Here is a 17130-nt window from a genome sequence, read left to right as displayed (position 1 = left end):
AGTAAAAAGTAAACCCTTATTGAGATAGACCAATAAAATATGGGATAGCTTATTACTGCAGCATAACCTAGAATATTCTGACTCACAAAATATATAAATTCCCAAAGGTCAAAATTATAAAAGTTATACCCAAAGGACTAAAAGTAAATAACTTTGTCTTTTTGACACAAACTGTGATGGCATTTTCAAATCAATTACAGTCCATTTTTAATTCCTACATTTCTAATCACCAATATCAGCTCGTTAGTTTTTTCTGTTATCCACTCATTTTCATAACAGGAAATTAAATTAAATGGTAAATTAACTGCACAAATACTGTCACACAGACAAAAATGGTGACACTATCAAAACTGTTGCCTTGAAGCAAAACCACAGTAAAACTGTATGAAATTTTCATGTATAAACTGATGTTTAAAGGAGTGAATTTGACATAAAAAAGAAAAGCTGGGGATATCAACATTAAAGTCTATGTTAAAAAGACAGAAATGTTAGTCATTGATCATATACCATTAATAAGAAAGTGTTTTATAAACTGTGACATATCATATAAAATTGAAATTTCCCAACAAATAGATCCTTTAACCCTTAACACAATAAAAGCTGTGCCTTAAATTCCATACATTAAACTGATCAATCTGTCAATTTTTGTCAGTCTTTGTTCAAAATGGACCATAACTTACCATGAAGATGGGGTTTTATGATGTGTCTGAGTTCAGATGTATTCCTAAAGTACTGTGGCATAGCTACATTCTGCTTAAGTCTACTTGGAGAGTACAGTTGACCCTTGAACAACACGGATTTGAACTGCATGGGTCCACTGATACATGGTTTTTCATACTGAAAAATTTCTACAGCACTATATCATCCTGAGGCTGGTTGAATCCTTGGATGCAGAACCACAGATATGAAGGGTAGAATATGGGACCTGAGCATCCTTAGATTTTGGTATCCCTGGTGGGTCCTGGAACCCATCCTCTGTAACAAATGTACTTCCTTTATTGGAGTCCCTCTGGCATAATCTGTACACCTCTAGTCCTTTCAATGAGTGAAGCTTCATTACTTGTAAATGAATGAATGAATGAATACAAAGAAGAAATGTATTCAATTCACCAATGATAACAGCCATTTTTGAGAATTTACCATATACAAAGTAGCTGATGAGTGCTAGGGCAGAGGTTCTCAATGCTGGAGTGACATTAAAATCATCTGGGAAGATTTAATAAACACCAGCTCCTGAGCCCCGCCTAAAACCAATTAAATCAGGATCTTTGCAACTAGACCTGATTATTCTTCCTCCCCCACCGAGTAGGGGGATTTGTGGTCATATAGTAACATTATATTTTACTTTTTAAAATACCATACATATTTAAAGTATACAATTAGATAAGTTTTGACATAGGTAGATGCACATAAAATATCACGACAATCAACTTTTATTATCTATCCATGAATATTTTAAAAATATTCTCAGTTGTTTCTGAAGAGCAGCCAAAGTTGAACAACACGGTTCCAGATAGAGAGAAAGACAGATAAGAATGATACCTCTCTAGTAGCATAATATCATTCTTAGGGGACTAGCAAATAGGTAATTCTAAACACAAGGGAGACTAAAATAAGTCTAAATACAGAAACAAGCATTGTATTGTGAAAAAAACCATAGGAATGAGAAAAACATCTTCACATTAGAGTTAGCCACAATCAACTATAATCTGATGAATGACAAATTTCTATTATAGCTAAAATCATTTATGTTTTATAACATCTTACATGACAAAATCATCATATTCATCATCTGAAATAACTTTTACTCTGAAACAAAGCTATAAAATTTGTCTTTCAAAAACTCTCAATAAAAATAGCTTACTCTCCTCTGAATCACATAAAAATAACAGTATTTCAAAATAATATTTAAAATATATTGCAATGAAAATAAATCAATGTTAATATTTGCTGTTATGATAACTAACAACTCATTTACAAAAAAGTACCTGTTAGATGCTATTTCAGAATGTTATTTAAAAATTCAAAAAAGCCTACATCAAAAAAAAGCCTACATCAAACAAAATTTCATTTTATTTTTAATACTGAGATATTTATTTTAATTCTTCTGTACTCAGTCTGATTTGACCCAGTTCACTTTTTATAATTAATCTGAAGTTATTGTGAAAGATTTTGTCATGCTTATCTGTATATATTTATCACTATTGTTATGGTTCATCTATCACTGACTAGCTTCATGAACTTGATACTTCACTGAACTTTTCTGGTACCATATTTATATAACATGGCATTAGGTTACATGCTCTCAAGAAAACTATCAGATATATAAAACTATGATTTTATTTTATTTTATATTTTTTAACAACTTTATTGGAGTATAATTGCTTTACAATGGTGTGTTAGTTTCTGCTTTATAACAAAGTGAATCAGTTATACATATACATATGTTCCCATATCTATCCCTCTTGGGTCTCCCTCCCTCCACTCTCCCTATCCCACCCCACTAGGTGGTCACAAAGAACCAAGCTGATCTCCCTGTGCTATGCGGCTGCTTCCCACTAGCTATTTATTTTATGTTTGGTAGTGTATATATGTCCATGCTACTCTCTTACTTTGTCACAGCTTACCCTTCCCCCTCCCCATATCCTCAAGTCCATTCTCTAGTAGGTCTGTGTCTTTATTCCTGTCTTAATCCTAGGTTCTTCATGACCATTTTTTTTCTTAGATTCCATATATATGTGTTAGCATACAGTATTTATTTTTCTCTTTCTGACTTACTTCACTCCGTTATGACAGACTCTAGGTGCATCCACCTCACTACAAAGAACTCAATTTCGTTTCCTTTTATGGCGGAGTAATATTCCATTGTATATATGTGCCACATTTTCTATATCCATTCATCTGTTGATGGACACTTAGGTTGCTTCCATGTCCTGGCTATTGTAAATAGAGCTGCAATGAATATTGTGGTACATGACTCTTTTTGAATTATGGTTTGCTCAAGGTATATGCCCAGTAGTGGAATCGCTGGGTTGTATGGTAGGTCTATTTTTAGATTTTTAAGGAACCTCCATACAGTTCTCCATAGTGGCTGTATCAATTTACATTCCCACCAACAGTGCAAGAAGGTTCCCTTTTCTCCACACCTTCTCCAGCATTTACTGTTTGTAGATTTTTTGATGATGGCCATTCTGACCGGTGGGAGATGATTTCTCATTATAGTTTTGATTTGCATTTCTCTAATGATTAATGATGTTGAGCATTCTTTCATGGGTTTGTTGGAAATCTGTACGTCTTCTTTGGAGAAATGTCTATTTAGGTCCTCTGCCCATTTTTGGATTGGGTTGTTTGTTTTTTCGATATTGAGCTGCATGACCTGCTTGTAAATTTTGGAGATTAATCCTTTGTCAGTTGCTTCATTTACAAATATTTTCCCCCATTCTGAGGGTTGTCTTTTGGTCTTGTTTATGGTTTCCTTTGCTGCGCAAAAGCTTTTAAGTTTCATTAGGTCCCATTTGTTTATTTTTGTTTTTATTTCCATTTCTCTAGGAGGTGGGTCAAAAAGGATCTTGCTGTGATTTATGTCATAGAGTGCTCTGCCTATGTTTTCCTCTAAGAGTTTGATAGTGTCTGGCCTTACATTTAGGTCTTTAATCCATTTTAAATTTATTTTTGTGTATGCTGTTATGGAGTGTTCTAATTTCATACTTTTACATGTACCTGTCCAGTTTTCCCAGCACCACTTACTGAAGAGGCTGTCTTTTCTCCACTGTATATTCTTGCCACCGTTATCAAAGATAAGGTGACCATATGTGCGTGGGCTTATCTCTGGGCTTTCTATCCTGTTCCATTGATCTATATTTCTGTTTTTCTGTCAGTACCATACTGTCTTCATTACTGTAGCTTTGTAGTATAGTCTGAATTCAGGAAGCCTAATTCCTCCAGCTCCGTTCTTCTTTCTCAAGCTTGCTTTGGCTATTCGGGGTCCTTTGTGTTTCCACACAAATTGTAAGTTTTTGTGTTCTAGTTCTGTGAAAAATGCCAGTGGTAGTTTGATAAGGATTGCATTGAATCTGTAGAGTGCTTTGGGTAGTAGAGTCATTTTCACAATATTGATTGTTCCTATCCAAGAACATGGTATATCTCTCCCTGTATTTGTATCATCTTTCATTTCTTTCATCAGTGTCTTATAATTTTCTACATACAGGTCTTTTGTCTCGTTAGGTTGGTTTATTCCTAGATATTTTATTCTTTTTGTTGCAATGGTAAATGGGAGTGTTATCTTAATTTCACTTTCAGATTTTTCATCATTAGTGTATAGGAATGCTAGAGATTTCTGATTAATTTTGTATCCTGCTACTTTACCAAATTCATTGACTAGCTCTAGTAGTTTTCTGGTACCATCCTTAGGATTCTCTATGTATAGTATCATGTCATCTGCAAACAGTGACAGCTTTACTTCTTCTTTTCCGATTTGGATTCCTTTTACTTCTCTGATTGCTGTGACTAAAACGTCCAAAACTATGTTGAATACTAGTGGTGAGAGTAGGCAACCTTGTGTTCTTCCTGATCTTAGTGGAAATAGTTTCAGTTTTTCACCATTGAGGACGATGTTGGCTATGGGTTTGTCACACACGGCCTTTATTATGTTGAGGAAAATTCCCTCTATGTCTACTTTCTGCAAGGTTTTTATAATAAATGGGTGTTGAATTTTGTCGAAAGCTGTCTCTGCGTCGATTGAGATGATCATATCATTTTTCTCCTTAAATTTGTTAATATGGTGTATCACATTGATTGATTTGTGTATACTGAAGAATCCTTGCATTCCTGGGATAAACCCCACTTGATCATGGTGTATGATCCTTTTAATGTGCTGTTGGCTTCTGTTTGCTAGTGTTTTGTTGAGGATTTTTGGATCTATGTTCATCAGTGATACTGGCCTGTAGTTTTCTTTTTTTGTGACCTCTTTGCCTGGTTTTGGTATCAGGGTGATGGTGGCCTCGTAGAATGAGTTTGGGAGTTTTCCTCCCCTGCTATATTTTGGAAGGGTTTGAGAAGGATCAGTGTTAGCTGTTCTCTAAATGTTTGATACAATTCACCTGTGAAGCCATCTGGTCCTGGGGTTTTCTTTGTTGGAAGATTTTTAATCACAGTTTCAATTTCAGTGCTTGTGATTAGTCTGTTCATATTTTCTATTTCTTCCTGATTCAGTCTCGGAAGGTTGTGCATTTCTAAGAATTTGTCCATTTCTTCCAGGTTTTCCATTTTATTGGCATAGAGTTGCTTGCAGTAATCTCTCATGATACTTTGTATTTCTGCAGTGTCAGTTGTTACTTCTCCTTTTTCATTTCTAATTCTATTGATTTGAGTCTTCTCCCTTTTTTTCTTGATGAGTCTGGCTAACGGTTTATCAATTTTGTTTATCTTCTCAAAGAACCAGCTTTTAGTTTTATTGATTTTTGCTGTTGTTTCCTTCATTTCTTTTTCATTTATTTATGAACTCATCTTTATGATTTCTTTCCTTCTGCTAACTTTGGGGTATTTTTGTTCTTCCTTCTCTAATTGCTTTAGGTGTAAGGTTAGGTTGTTTATTTAAGATGTTTCTTGTTTCTTAAGGTAGGATTGTATTGCTATAAACTTCCCTCTTAGAACTGCTTTTGCTGTATCCCATAGGTTTTGAGTCATCATGTTTTCCATTGTCATTTGATTCTAGGTATTTTTTGATTTTCTCTTTGATTTCTTCATTGAGTTTTTGGTTATTAAGTAGTGTATTGTTTAGTCTCCAGGTGTTTGTATTTTTTTACAGTTTTTTTCCTGTGATTGATATCTAGTCCTTTGGCATTGTGGTCAGAAAAGATACTAGATACGATTTCAGTTTTCTTAAATTTACCAAGGCTTGATTTGTGACCCAAGATATGATCTATCCTGGAGAAAGTTCCATGAGCACTTGAGAAGAAGGTGTATTCTGTTGTTTTGGGGTGGAATGTCCTATAAATATCAATTAAGTCCATCTTGTTTAATGTATCATTTAAATCTTGTGTTTCCTTATTTATTTTCATTTTGGATGATCTGTCTATTGGTGAAAGTGGGGTGTTAAAGTTCCCTACTATAATTGTGTTACTGTTGATTTCCCCATTTATGGCTGTTAATATTTGCCTTATGTATTGAGGTGTTCCTATGTTGGGTGCATAAATATTTACAATTGTTTTATCTTCTTCTTGGATTGATCCCTTGATCATTATGTAGTGTCCTTCTTTGTCTCTTGTAATAGACTTTATTTTAAAGTCTATTTTGTCTGATATGAGAATTGCTACTCCAGCTTTCTTTTGCTTTCTATTTGCATGGAATATCTTTTTCCGTCCCCTCACTTTCAGTCTGTATGTGTCCCTAGGTCTGAAGTGGGTCTCTTGTAGACAGCATATATATAGGTCTTGTTTTTGTATCCATTCAGCCAGTCTCTGTCTTTTGGTTCGAGCACTTAATCCATTTACATTTAAGGTAGTTATCGATATGTATGTTCCTATTACCATTATCTTAATTGTTTTGGGTTTGTTATTGTAGGTCTTTTCCTTCTCTTGTTATTCCTGCCTAGAGAAGTTCCTTTAGCATTTGTTGTAAAGCTAGTTTGGTGGTGCTGAATTCTCTTAGCTTTTGCTTGCCTGTAAAACTTTTAATTTCTCCATCAAATCTGAATGAGATCCTTGCTGGGTAGAGTAATCTAGTTGTAGATTTTTCTCCTTCATCACTTTGAATATGTCCTACCACTCCCTTCTGGCTTGCAGAGTTTCTGCTGAAAGATCAGTTGTTAACCTTATGGGGACTCCCTTGTGTGTTATTTGTTGCTTTTCCCTTGCTGCTTTTAACATTTTTTCTTTGTATTTAATTTTTGGTAGTTTGATTAATATGTGTCTGGACATGTTTCTCCTTGGATTTATCCTATATGGGACTCTCTGTGCTTCCTGGACTCGATTAACTATTTCCTTTCCCTTATTAGGGAAGTTTTCAACTATAATCTCTTCAAATATTTTCTCAGCCCCTTTCTTTATCTCTTCTTCTTCTGGGACCCCTATAGTTCAAATGTTGGTGTGTTTAATGTTGTCCCAGAGGTCTCTGAGTGTCCTAAATTATTTTCATTCTTTTTTCTTTATTCTTCTCTGCAGTAGTTATTTCCACTCTTTTATCTTCCAGGTCACTTATCCGTTCTTCTGCCTCAGTTATTCTGCTATTGATCCCTTCTAGAGAATTTTTAATTTCATTTATTGTGTTGTTCATCATTGTTTGGTTGCTCTTTAGTTCTTCTACGTCCTTGTGAAACGTTTCTTGTATTTTCTCTCTTCTGTTTCCAAGATTTTGGATCATTTTTACTATCATTATTCTGAATTCTTTTTCAGGTAGACTGCCTATTTCCTCTTCATTTGTTAGGTCTGGTGCGTTTTGGCTTTGCTCCTTCAACTGTTGTGTGTTTTTCTGTCTTCTCATTCTGCTTAACTTACTGTGTTTGGGGTCTCCTTTTCGCAGGCTTCAGGTTCGAAGTTCCCGTTGTTTTCGGTGTCTGTCCCCAGTGGCTAAGGTTGGTTCAGTGGGTTGTGTAGGCTTCCTGGTGGAGGGGACTAGTGCCTGTGTTCTGGTGGATGAGGCTGGATCTTGTCTTTCTGGTGGGCAGGTCCACTTCTGGTGGTGTGTTTTGGGATGTCTGTGGCCTTATTATGATTTTAGGCAGCCTCTCTGCTGATGGATGTGGTTGTGTTCCTGTCTTGCTAGTTGTTTGGCCTAGGGTTTCCAGCACTGTAGCATGCTGGTCATTGAGTGGAGCTGGGTCTTGGTGTTGAGATGGAGATCTCTGGGAGATTTTCTCCAGTTGATATTACATGGAGCTGGGAGGTCTCTTGTGAACCAGTGTCCTGAACTTGGCTCTCCCACCTCAGAGGCCCAGCCCTGATGCCTGGCTGGAGCACCAAGAGCGTTTCATCCACACGGCTCAGAATAAAAGGGAGAAAAAATACAAAGAAAGAAAGAAAGAAGATAAAATAAAATATAGTAAAATAAAATTATTAAAATAAAAAATAATTATTAAGAAAGAAATTTTAAAATGTAAAAAAAAAAAAGAAACGGACAGACAGAACCCAGGACAAATGGTAAAAGCAAAGCTATACAGACAAAATCACACACAGAAGCATAAAAATACTCACAAAAAGAGAAAAATGGAAAAAAAATATATATCTTTGCTCCCAAAGTCCACCTCCTCAATTTGGGATGATTCGTTGTCTATTCAGGTATTCCACAGATGCAGGGTACATCAAGTTGATTGCTGAGATTTAAATCACTGCTCCTGAAGCTGCTGGGAGAGATTTCCCTTTCTCTTCTTTGTTTGCACAGCTCCTGGGTTTCAGCTTTGGATTTGGCCCCACCTCTGAGTGTAGGTCACCTGAGGGAGTCTGTTCTTCGCTTAGATAGGATGGGGTTAAAGGAGCAGCTGATTCGGGGGCTCTGGCTCTCTCTCAGGCCGGGGGAGGAAGGGGTACGGATGCGGGGTGAGCCTGCGTTGGCAGAGGCTGGCGTGACATTGCACCAGCCTGAGGTGCGCCGTGTGTTCTCCCGGGGAAGTTGTCCCTGGATCATGGGACCCTGGCAGTGGCGGGCTGCACAGGCTCCTGGGAGGGGAGGTGTGGAGAGTGACCCGTGCTTGCACACAGGCTTTTTGGTGGCGGCAGCAGCAGCCTTAGCGTCTCATGCCCGTCTCTGGGGTCTGCGCTGATAGCTGTGGCTCACGCCTGCCTGTCTTTGGAGCCCCTTTAGGTGGTGCTCTGAATCCCCTCTCCTGGCGCACCTCGAAATAATGGTCTCTTGCCTCTTAGGCAGGTCCAGACTTTTTCCCGGACTCCCTCCCGGCTAGCCGTGGCGCACTAACCCCCTGCAGGCTGTGTTCACGCTGCCAACCCCAGTCCTCTCCCTGCACTCTGACCGAAGCCCGAGCCTCAGCTCCCAGCCCCTGCCCGCCCCAGCGGGTGAGCAGACAAGCCTCTCGGGCTGGTGAGTGCTGGTCGGCACCAATCCTCTGTGTGGGAATCTCTCTGCTTTGCCCTCCGCACCCCTGTTGCTGCGCTCTCCGCCGCGACTCCGAAGCTTCCCACTGCCACCCACAGTCTCCACCCGCGAAGGGGCTTCCTAGTGTGTGGAAACCTTTCCTCCTTCACAGCTCCCTCCCACTGGTGCAGGTCCCGTCCCTATTCTTTTGTCTTTGTTTTTTTTTTCTTTTGCCCTACCCAGGTACGGGGAGTTTCTTGTCTTTTGGGAGGTCTGAGGTCTTCTGCCAGCGTTCAGTAGGTGTTCTGTAGGAGCTGTTCCACGTGTAGATGTATTTCTGATGTATTTGTGGGGAGGAAGGTGATCTCCGAGTCTTACTCTTCCGTCATCTTGAAGCTCCTCCAAAAGTATGCTTTCATATACAGAAGCCCAACCTTCCACAGTCGGAACTCAGTCTAAATTTGGAAAGCTAGAACCATTTTAAGCTATTAGCTGTCACATCATATTTGTCAACCTTGATCACTAGAGCCCCTTTTTAGAAGAAAAAAGTGTTTGCAGACCTTTAGTTCGGACCTCAATTTTTTTTCAAAGTTTAAATATAAAACTAAATATAAATTCCTAGAGCTTATAAGTCTCATGAAACTATAAAGTCAAGAGAAATGTGTAAAATAAAAACAAAGCTACAAAGAAAAATTCATTTTCTCCCCTGCTGACAGAAGTAGAAAGCTGAAGATTTTCTTCCCAAGCTATAGGAAAAGAATGTCTTGATAGTAACTAAGTCAGTTGAGAATAGTGTTTTCTTCAACAGTGGTTGATAAATCAGTGCAACCATAGTACAATCAATTTAGTTTCCTTCATTATTGAAATAGTCAAAACAATCTAGCAAGTGTTCAAAGACTGTGTCATTGACAATGTGTGTGAAATATACTACATATGACACTATTAAGAGTTAACAAACCTTGACACTTGGAAAGAAGTGACTAAGACTAAGCAGTTAAAATTTATCAAGGATAATTACAGAGCCTTAACATTTGGTTCAAAATTTTCAACTAAACAAAAATATCATAAGAAAAACCTAGCTTGGCTGCTTTTCATATGATGAAGACAAGCAGAACAAAAACAACTACTTGATTCAAGTTGTGTGAAATAACTGCTAAATTCATTCAGTCTTGATGTCAATCTCTCCATCTCAAATTTTCCATGATATCCTCATGACTTTCCTATTTCTAGCCAGCTCAGCCTTACTCTTTGAGTTTAAGAATCAAATATCCAATTACATTCTTCAAAACAAAGGACACTGACAATTACATAATCATAAATACTTCAATATGAATATCAGGAAAAATCATAATAATATAGACTTGGAGGTGAATTATTTGGTGGTCTATGTATACAACTATTTTGAATCAAATCAGGATAATCTACTTGCATCATATAATAGTTACAATTCATCATGTCTCTTAAACTTTTACTCAGGATTCAAACTATGGTTTACTTTAGTTTCCACAGATTTGGAAGTAGTCAATCTCAGAGTATTAAACAGCTGTAGCTATAATACTGAATAAATCTCTGATACTTCAAGCCTCAATTTAACATCCAGAAAACACAGCCCAGACTAGATCATTTCTAAATCACATATATGGTTCCCATTCCTATGGTATTCCCTGAATATGAAACTTCAAAGGCCCCCATAAGTTACCTAATTAAACAATATCTCTTCAGTCTGACCCACCCAGGAGATCACAAGCTCCTGCTTATTATAAACCTGAGTCTTCTCAAAATAATGATCAGCAAACACCATTTGAATACCCTCTACGTGTCAGAAGATGGTCTAAATATGAGGAAACCACAATACACAGTAATCAAATGTGATTAAATTCATTGGAGTGGGGAGAGGGGATGGCAAATAAATTGAGAAGAAATGAACTGGGTACCAAGTTGTGAAGAAAAGCAAATGGCAAGCTGAGGAGTTTGGGCTTTTTCCTCTAAGCAATGCAAAGTCATAAAAATTTTTGAATGGGTGACTATCTCATTAATTCCATACAAATTTCAGGAAGAACCTTGATGGCACTGTGGTTGGTGGACAAGAGAAGGAGGAATACAGAAATAGTTAGGAGGTTGTAGAAAAAATCAAGGAGCAGATTTTGTGGTTCTAAAACTAAGGTAATAGATACAAAGATAAAGAGAAGTTTGGGGCAAATGTAAAGATGTGATCAATAGGATTTTGATGAAAGTCAGTTAGGGATAGGACAAAGACTTTAGCATAAAATAATAATTCAATAAAGATTATATATTAAGAGCCTAGTAGGTTATAATCAACAAGGACATGAACTGTAGGAGGTGCAGTTTAGAAAGACAGAGCTTATTGAAGTTTTGGGTATCTTTGGGTTATCAAATTGAAAATATACTATGCCAACTGGAGATACTGAACCTTGGCGAGTTCAAGCAGAAGAATTAAGATCTCTTGAGTGTAGGGGTTAAATATTCTAGCTGTCTGGAAGACAGCATTTTCTACTTCTTAGCATAGTTCCTAATGCATAGCCGATTTTCACTAAATGTTTGATGGATGGCTGGATAAACACTGAATATCAAATTCTGGCAGAAATTTATCTTGGCTTTTACAAGCTATAGTAAAAATGTTAAAAAGAAAAGGGAAGGGCAATAAGAGAACTCACCAGACAAAGCCATTATACTAGACATTTAACAGGTTATTGTCATAGAGAGTCAAAAAGTACTGAGAAGAAAATCTAATAGAGTAAATTTTCTGGATGAAGGAAAAGTGGAATACAGAGGGAATAGCCTTGGGAAAGAGCAAGGATATTAAACATTTCCTTTTTTGACAAGACAGTATTTCTAAAAGTCAGATTCCTAAAAGATCCTAATGCTGGATCTAAATAGATCTTTAATTCTTATCTCTGGCCCTAGTGTTACCCCCATTGTAGTTAATCTTTCCCATTCCCGAAAGACTCACCTTCCTAAATAAGTGTGAATCATATAATTCACCAGCTTATGTTTGGTAGCTTTGTGCATAGAGTGTAAATCCAATGAATCACTTGGGCTTTCTAAGAATTTGCACAAACTAGCCCCATCTCTGTCCAGTAGAATTTGCACAAACTAGCCCCATCTCTGACCAGAATATTGAAATTTGAGCAATAGGATTACTTGTGTTAAATTGACAGAACTCTATTTGACTTAGTATATGACATGGATTACATATTGTTTTAAAACATTCTCCAAACATTTAAAAAAGTTGATTATATTAAAACCTTATTATAAACAATCCAGGATACACTTAGAAAAATTTTGATAGAAATAATTCTCAGAATTTAAAAAATGGAATGAGAAATAGATTAGGTATGCAGCAGAATTAACAAATTAGAATAGAGAAAATATATCCACAGAGAATATTGTAAAGATTCTAATGTAAATGTAACTTCCTTAACAGCACCAAAAAGAAGAAAAGCAATAAAAAAATACTATAGACCATCCTCACTTTTGAGCATTCTTTCAAATTCCCTCTTCAATTAAAAAAATATTGAACTAAAGTATGTAAGAAAAGAATAAGCTTCCAGCTATTCAAGGATAACATAAAATTAGCAAGTCACCTGATGAAGAAAGGAAAACCAAATCACCCTCTCAACAGATTCAAAAAATATTTGTATATCTCAAGATTTATAGAGCATCAACAGAAATTTCTGATGATCTAATTTAGTTCATTAAGAATAAGATAACTTCTTAACATGAAAAGGAATAAAACTTAGTCAACATCATACTTTAATACCATCATGAGAGTCATTCCCAATAAAACTAGGAAGAAGTTACTCACCGTTATTTAACATTGAACTAAAAGCTGTAGTCAAGACAATAAGTGGTGAACTTGAAATTTAAAAGTGTGTGAGACATTAAAAAGGAAAAGATAAACTGTCTAAATCATTTCTATTTTCAGATAATATGATTTTCAGCCTGAAACCACAAAGAACCAACTGAAAAATAATCACAACTAATAAAGAGCTAAATGAAGTATCAGGATACAGAAAAAAAATGTACAAATTTATATCATCTACCTGACTTTGCAGAAGAAAACAATTAAAATATTATGGATAATTTTGCAACATCTGGGCACTGTTCTAAGCACTTTATCTGTATTAACTTATTTAATCCTCAAGACAAACTTATCAACTAGGTATGGATTATTAGCTCCATTTTTTCCTATAAGGAAAGGAAGGCCCAGAGAGAGTAAGAATTTGCCCAAAGTCATGCAGAGAGAGCGCAAGTGATTCAAAACCAGGTTGCAGAATCATTTGGGGGCAAATGGGGTTAACCTAAATTTTACATTGTTATCCCTCTCACTTTTCAAATTCCTGCAAAAAAATGTGTGTTCACATACTGAAAACATTCACGGTTTATACGAAGGGTTACTGGTTATACTTAGGTGGTATGAATATGGTTGTTTTGTTCTTATTTAAATTTATCTTCATTTAATATCTGTCCATTGTAAATATAACATGGGTAATGAGAAAATATAATAAATGCAATTTTAAAGCACTTTCCTTGTGTCATGAGGTCAGAGGTAAAATTATCTGCATTTTGGACATCTCCCTTATATTCAATAGTGTGGAAGGACTAAGAGCCCATCTGGCTGACACCATGATGACCACAAACTTTAGAAGCAAGTTTCAAGGATGACAGTCCTTAGTTCCTGACAAGTGCTTATAAACAAGAAGAATAATGACTTCATTTCTCCAATCTCAAAACTTGAGGAAATAAACTCTTAATGAAGATGACTCCAGAGTAAGTTTAGACCAGTTTACTCAGATGTCAAAATGTATGAGGTACAGAATTTATGCATCTATTTAAGCCCATCAATTATATTTTATAATTTTAATATAAGAACATAAACATAATTATCTGGAAAGAGAATTTTATATGTATATATTTCTATATTCAATCCTACCTATCTGTATTTGCTTGTAGCAGATCTATTAATTTCCAGACACTACTTTACACCAGATTTTAGAGGAGAGTTATAAATAGTTCCCAAGTTTACATGCCATATATTTGCATTCCAATATGATAATTTAAAAAGAAAAGCAAGTTCTTTCACAATTCTCCTTTTAAAAAAATAAACTTAAAATATGAGTGAAGAATAGTAATTCATATTTCTCATTTCAATACTCAGAAAATTATATTAATTACAGATGAAAAAATATGGTGATATAATAAATAGTTCTACTTACCATTTGGATAGATACTTCGAATTATCCCAGTAAAATTCCTAAAGATCTGAAAATGAGAGCGATTGAGGAGGATCAGTAACACATACTCTATACATCATTTTATAATATATTAATTCCATATGATATTTGAGTATACCTGTTCTAAATTTCCACAAGGATGCAGCCAGACGGGATTTTCATTTAATATGAATATTGTCTAAACTCAGGAAGTATCATGCCCTTTTATTTATTCACACACCACCTTTCATGCACCTTAGTGCACTGCTCCAGGCTGCCTGGAGAAATAATTCATTCTGACTCTGAGTCTATATTTCACTTAAAGTCAAGAGACTGCACCACTCTGTTCTTATTTTTCAATGCAAACTTTCTGTGGGGTAAAATTGCATTGTGGTGTTTTAGTGTGATAGGACAAAATCTATATTACGAAATTTTTACATCCATGAGCTAATTGATAAGTTTGGCAATTATATAACCTGCGGAAAAATATTTAAGGTAGGGATTACAAGGTATTCAGATATATACTATAATTGTTAGGTACTTTCATAAAACCAGGAGACCACTCATCAATCAAAAAAAAAAAAAAATCTTGGGGCTTCCCTGGTGGCGCAGTGGTTGACAGTCCGCCTGCCGATGCAGGGGACATGGGTTCGTGCTCCGGTCCGGGGGGGATCCCACATGCCGCGGAGCGGCTGGGCCCGTGAGCCATGGCCGCTGGGCCTGCGTGTCCGGAGCCTGTGCTCCGCAGCGGGAGGGGCCACGGCAGTGGGAGGCCCACGTACCGCAAAAAAAAAAAAAAAAAAAAAAAATCTTTATTTTTAAAAGATGAGGAAAATGAGACCCAGAGAAGGAGAAATGGCTTGGGTAAGATCTTAGCTTAGAGGCAGTACTAATGACCAGATGTTAAATCTCAAGGCTTTAGTTATCTTTTTCCATGGTGTTATTTTAAAACATTTATTAAGGGTCTGATATATACTAGGCACTGAATTGGGCACTGTATAATGAACAAGATAGATAAAGGACCTGCCTTCATGAAACTTAATTCTACTTATATTGACTCATTAAAGTATTGAATATACATTTCCATCCATATAAGTGATATAGAATGCAAATATAACCAGGATACCAAGATTTTAGAATGCAGTTCTATTATGAGGCAAGCCTGCTTTCCAATGAATATTCTTTTTATAACCCTTGAAATACATTTGTCCCACAAAATACATAGCTAAACATCTGAATATCTTTGACATGCAGATAGATATTTTGTGCAAAGACAGATCCTTCAAAAATTGAAAAGAATACATTTTTTCCATTGACTATTTTAAAGGGAATCTTTTATTTGCTTACTGATCTGAATCTGTCTCAACTTTCAGACTCAGTGTGAAGCTTAAAAGCATGCTGTAGAGTTAAAAGTTCCACATGTGCAAATGGGTAAATAGATTCCACATGGAAGAACAAAATAAAGACCTTGAGATCCGTTCTGCAAATAATTTCTGAACTACTGTTTCATATTTAGTAATGAGTTCAGTGTTCTGCTTATAGTAGGCATTTGCAAAATAGGATGACATAGTTTAAGCATAAAAGATTGAATTTCTAGACTACTAAAGCACCATTCTTACTCCATTTTCATGCCTCCTACCAATAAGATATAAGTAATTACTTTCCTGTTTAGTTGCATTATCTTGACGACTTTGGAAATATAAACAAAGAGCCCAAAATAACGTACTAAACATGAGTCAAAGTTCTGCCTAAAATTACAGTTCTGCCTAAAAGTAACACAATTAACACAGATATATACAGAATGTTTACTAAATATAAAATGATTATTGGTTAGGTTTCCTTGAGATAGACAGCTCAGTCTGTGAATGTGGCTACTGTCTCAGGTCCCTTAAGAATGCTTCTGTTTTAGCAGTTAACTTTCAGATTCCCCATAAACTCCCTTAATATGACATTCAATATACTGAATTAGTGAATCACTTTGCCAAAAAAAAAAAAAAATCAAATTGTAGAACAGACACATCAGAGGAAGCCTGAGGAGAACTGTTCCCTTCATTTTAAAGAAGAGGTGACAAAAGCATGGCCCATGGTCACATACTTGATTACAACTCAAGTTGGTTAATACCCTTAATTACTAGTTCCAGGTCTTCCACAGCTTCACAGCTAAGCTAAGAAGAGTTTCTTTTATTCTCATTAACTTAGCATCTAAGGGGCATTTTATGGCAGATATCACAAAAATAAAATGCTAATATATAAAATACTATAATAATATAGATTATTACTGAATACATGTGTAATATATATATATATTCACAGAATTGTCTGAACTTGAAATCTGTGTCTTCTGCTTCTAGTGACCAACTCCATCCAACATTTAAAGATACTATCTTAATTTCAAACTCCTAATTTGGGATTAATAGATACACACTACTGCATATAAAATAGATAATCAACAAGGACCTACTGTATAGCTCAGGGAACTCAATATCCTGTAATAACCTATATGGGAAAAGAATATGAAAAAGAATAGATTATATATGTGTATAACTGAATCCCTTTGCTGTGATTCACCTGAAACTAACACAACACTGTAAATCAACTATACTCCAATATAAAATTTAAAAATGTTAAATACTAATAATAATGAATAATAATAAAAATTTTAGAAATAAAGATACTATCTTTCCAGAATTATGACATTTAGGAAACATAATCAATTGCACCACCAATGTTTGTAACCATTAACTTTGGCCAACTTGCTTCTACCTTCCTTGGAGTAAACTTTTTCCAGTAGATGAGATCTCTACAGGTTTTTCTGAAGTGCCTTCCACTTTTAGAATTAAATTTAGTGCATTCCTAAGAAAAACCTCACAGC

At 35.8% G+C, this 17130-nt stretch overlaps 1 long non-coding RNA gene across 1 annotated transcript in view; it reads right to left on the bottom strand.

Annotated features, from left to right (window-relative positions):
* Positions 1-14308, bottom strand: part of LOC125964438 (uncharacterized) — a 337716-nt gene extending 323408 nt beyond the window's left edge. Inside the window, exon 1 of the long non-coding RNA XR_007477429.1 lies at positions 14262-14308. This is a non-coding gene — a long non-coding RNA (uncharacterized LOC125964438). The remainder of the gene's footprint in view (positions 1-14261) is intronic.
* Between the last annotated feature and the right edge of the window lie 2822 nt (positions 14309-17130).

This window comes from Orcinus orca, chromosome 5 (assembly GCF_937001465.1).
Source record: "Orcinus orca chromosome 5, mOrcOrc1.1, whole genome shotgun sequence".
Taxonomy (NCBI): Eukaryota; Metazoa; Chordata; class Mammalia; order Artiodactyla; family Delphinidae; genus Orcinus; species Orcinus orca.
This window is presented reverse-complemented; position numbering and strand designations above follow the sequence as displayed.